Raw genomic sequence first — 5,053 nt, 5'->3', positions numbered from 1 at the left:
TAAAAAAAAGAAAAAGAAAAAACAATAAACTAGAAAAGGAAGAACAAATGAAGCCCAAAGTCAGCAGAAGGAAAGAAATAATATTAAGAGCAGAAATAAATGAACTTGAAAACAAAAAATAACAATAGAAAAAAATAAATGCAACAAAGAGCTGGTTCTTTGAAAAGGTTAATAAAATTGACAAATCCCTGGCTAGACTCACTAAAGAAAAAAGAGAAAGGACACAAACAAAATCAGGGATGAACGAGGGGAAATTATGACTGACATTGCAGAAGTACAAAGGATCGTAAAATAATACTATGAAAAAGTGGATAACACCAAATTTAACAACCTAGAAGAAATGGAACAGTACTTAGAAAAATACAATTTTCCTAGACTGAATCAAGAACTGGAAAATCTAAATAGATCGATCAGCAGTATGGAAATTGAAACAGTCATCAAAAACTACCAAAAAGTAAAAGTCCAAGACCAGATGTCTTCACTAGTGAATTCTACCAAACAAACTTTAAAATCTAAATAGACCAATCAGCAGTGTAGAAATTGAAACAATCATCAAAAACCTACCAAAAAGAAAAAGTCCAAGACCAGATGTCTTCACTAGTGTTTTCTACCAAACATTCAAAGATTTAATACCTATTCTCCTCTAACTCTTCTAAAAAATTGAAGAGGAGGCAATACTTCCCAATTCATTTTATGAAGCCAATATTACTTTGATACTGAAAGCTGGTAAAGATAACACAAAAAAAGAAAACTACAGACCATTATGTCTCATGAACACAGAAGCAAAAATCCTAAATAAGATGCTAGTGAACTGAATACAGCAACATATTAAAAAGAATATACACCACAATCAAGTGGGCTTCATCCCAGGGGCACAGGTATGGTTCAACATATGCAAATCAATTAATGTGACACATCACATAAATTAAAAAATAAGAATCGTACCATCATATCAATAGATGAAGAAAAGCCTTCGACATAATACAGCATCCATTTAAGATCAAAACATTTAACAAAATCAGTATAGAAGGAAGGTACCTTAATGTCATAAAGGCCATCTATGACAAACCCTCAGCAATATTATACTTAATGGTGAAAAACAAACGACCTTACCTCTAAGATCAGGAACAAGGCAAGGCTGTCCAATATCGCCACTTATTCACCATAACATTGGAGGTCCTAATGAGTGCAATCAGGCAAGAGAAAGGTATAAAAAGCATCCAAATAGGAAATGAAGAAGTCAAACTGTCACTATTTGAGTATGACATGATTCTTTATATATAAAACTCTAAAGACTCCACAAGAACACTGCTAGAAACAATAAGCAAATACAATAAAGTCTCTGGATACAAAATCAATGTTCAAACATCCATAGCATTCCTATACTCTAATAATGAAGTGTCAGAAAAAGAAGTAGAAAAAATAATTCCTTTTGCAATTGCAACAAAAAGAAAAAATATCTAAGGAATAAATTTAAAACTACAAGAGCCTATTAAAAGAAGTCGAAGAAGATACAAAGAAATGGAAAGATATTCTGTGTTCTTGGATTGGAAGAATCAACACAGTTAAAATGACCTTACCTGAAGCATTATACAAATTTAATGCAATCTCCATCAAAATCTCATCGGCATTTTTTAAAGACAGAACAAAAAATCATCAGATTTGTATGGAAGTACAAAAGACCCCAAATTGCCAAAGCCATCCTGAGAACCAAAAACGAGGCTAGAGGCATCACTCTGCCCGACTTCAAATTATCCTAAAAAGTGGCAATAATCAAAATGACATGGTAATGGCAGAGCCACCTGCAAAAGAATGAAACTAGACTGTTGTCTATCACCACACACCAAAATTAACTGAAAATGGATTAAGGACCTAAATATAAGACCTGAAACAATAAAATGCATAGAAGAAAACATAGGAACGAAACTCATAGACCTTGAACTTAAAGAGGATTTTATGAATTTGACCTCAAAAGCAAGGGAAGTAAAAGCTAAAAAGAATGAATGGGAATACATCAAACTAAAAAGCTTCTACTCAGCAAAAGAAATCGTCAACAAGGTAAAGAGAGGACCATCCAAATGGGAAAACATATTTGCAAGGAACACCTCTGATAAGGGCCTAATATCCAAAATATACAATGAACTCATACAACTCAATAACAGCAAAGAAACAAACGATCCAATCAAAGAATGGGCAGAGGACCTGAATAGACATTTCTCCCTAGAGGACATATAAATAACCAACAAATACATGAAAAGATGCTCAACATTGCTAGCTATTAGGAAAATGCAAATCAAAAGCACAATGAGATCCCATCTGACACTTGTTAGAATAGCTATAAACAAATGCTGGAGAGGATGTAGAGAAAAAGGAGCCCTCATACACTGCTGGTGGGACTGCAAATTGGTACAGCCGCTATGGAAAACAGTATGGAGGTTCCTCAAAAAACTAAGAATTGATCTACTATATGATCCAGCAATCCCTCTACTGGGTATTTATCCCAAAGACTTGAAAACTCATATCCGAAAAGATGTTTGCCCACCGATGTTCATAGCAGCATTATTCGCAGTGGCCAGCACATGGAAGCAACTGAAATGTCCTACTGTAGATGATTGACTAAAGAAGCTGTGGTACATATATATTCAATGGAACCTTACTCAGCCATATGAAGAGATTAAATACTGCCATTTGCAACGACATGGATGGATCTCGAGATAATCACGCTAAGCGAAATAAGCCAAACAGAAAAAGGTGAAAATCACTTGATATCACATATGTGCAATATAAACCTAAAAGCAAATGAATAGGACAAGCAGAGACTCAGGGACAGGAACTATAGTGGGGGAGGAGGGGGAGTTAGACGGGATAAAGAGGGTCAAATATAAGGGGGTGGGGGGAGGGTGAAGTGGTAAAGGGGATCGAATATATGGTAGCTGAAGGAAATTAGACTTTGGGTGGTAAACAGAATATACAGATGTCAAGTTATAATATACACCTGAAAATTAAATAATCGTATTAACCAATGTTACCACAATAAACTTAATTTTAAAATTAACTTTGATTCTCCCCCAACATAATTAACAGTCCCTTATCGCTCGGTATCCAAGGGGAATTGGTTCCAGAACACCCATGAATACCCAAATTTCAGGATGCTCAAGTTCCTTTTATAAAATAGCAGAGAACATGCATACAGTCAGCCATCTGCAACTGCAGATTGCCAAACAGTTTGAAAATGCCGATTTACATCTCTGACTGGTCGAATCCTGGATGCTAAACCCGGAAATACAGGGAGCCAATGCTATATTTTTTGAAAAAAAATCTGAGTATAAACCCACCTAATTCAAATGTATTGTTCAAGGGTCAGCTGTAATTATAACACTGAGGTTGCTCAGAGAACGTAGGACTTCGGTGACACGTGCACACGGAGTAGCATTTGGATTGGGAAAGAGGGGAGGATGATTGAAATACAACCAATTAACTGTCCTACTCCCCACTAATGGAAGTTAATTGATAGAACTGATCGGTGGCTCCTGGAACTCTACATATTACATAATAGAAAAATTCACATACTAGCAATTTGGAACATGTTTATAGTAACAGTTAAAGATACTATTATTTTCCATATTAATTTCACAACTGTCAACTGAAGGTCATTGTTGTTAATTCAACACCAACAGGAATCCCCAATTTAGGGTGTGGTGAGGGGAGGGAGACTGACTATTCAGTGCAAATGGCTTGTGAAACAGCACAGTTGTGGAACAGCTGTGACGTAGGTTGGCTGTGGAGCAAAACCACTTTGAGACAGCTCAATAATGACACAGCTCAGTTATGATACATCACAGCTGTAGAACAGCACAGCTCTGAGATGGACCTGGTGTCAGGCCCCAGTGTTACAGCTCTGATATTTGGTGCTCTGGTGTAATGGTGAGACAGCTTCACTCTGGTGTTGCAGCTCAGCCAATAATGTAGCTCCATCTGTGGTAACCCAGCCCTTGATGGAAACTGAATGTACCCTCCACCCAAAGGTAAAGCTGGCTTATAAAGGAAAGAGTTCCTGTACCTACTCCTGATTAGCTGTTCCAAATTCTCAGTTTGATTGGTCCAATTAAGTGGGGCAGTCTCAGTCTTATTGGTTGAATACGCTTCCAGGAACTCATTTATATTGGTTGGCTCAGCCACTATAAAGCAACACAATGTTTGCAGGCAGTTCAGAGCCGGGGGCAGGCAGCTTAGTGCAGGCTACTTCCTGAAGCCTGGCTTAGGTGAGAGGCCCGTTTAGCAATGGCAGCGAGGCTCTTTATAAATTTGAGCCCAATTAGCCACCAAGGAGCCCTTCTTAACAGGTACATTCATTTTCAGCATCAACTCAACCAAATACTTAAAAGCCTGATTTAAATGTACATTTGTATGTGAAATGGGAGTCTCATTACTATTTTCAATAAAGTAGCATCAATTCAACATTTTTGAGAGCCCACAGAATTCTCAGCACTCAAATCCAGGGAAAGTGATTAAAAAAAATTATAAAAGACCCCCCAAAATTTCAGCATTCTGGTTATCATATGCCTTAGAGTTTTGTTTTTTTTTTTAAGTCATGTTCTCTAGCTCCCTTCTCTATCTTACCGTACTCTGTAAGGATTGTATATATCCTTTAAGTGTCTCCAGTGATTGTAAACATCTTAAGGTCTGAGCATTTTGACTTTAAGTGTTTATATTTCTTGCGCCCTCCCAGATCCTACCATGTATTGGATATGCATTGAGCCACTCCTGTAGAAAAGGGATGGCTAGTCTGGAGCTTAAATCTGCACTGACAATATCCACTAAATAAGAAGTTGTGGATTCTCGGTGACAAATGAATGTTTCTCTTTCCAGCTTAAGTTTAAAATGGGAGAGCAGTCGACCCTCAAACTACACACTGGTGTAGCCTCAAGTGGAAATACAGCAAAACCTCTACTGCCCTCTCCCAGTCCAGTCCTTCTTTATTTTTAGAAATGGATATACCCTGGCTTTAGGAAACAAAGAGGTATCTGCGGTTGGGTACGACAGGTTTTCGGGC

Source organism: Pteropus alecto, unplaced genomic scaffold (genome assembly GCF_000325575.1).
Source record: "Pteropus alecto unplaced genomic scaffold, ASM32557v1 scaffold87, whole genome shotgun sequence".
NCBI lineage: Eukaryota > Metazoa > Chordata > Mammalia > Chiroptera > Pteropodidae > Pteropus > Pteropus alecto.
This window is presented reverse-complemented; position numbering follows the sequence as displayed.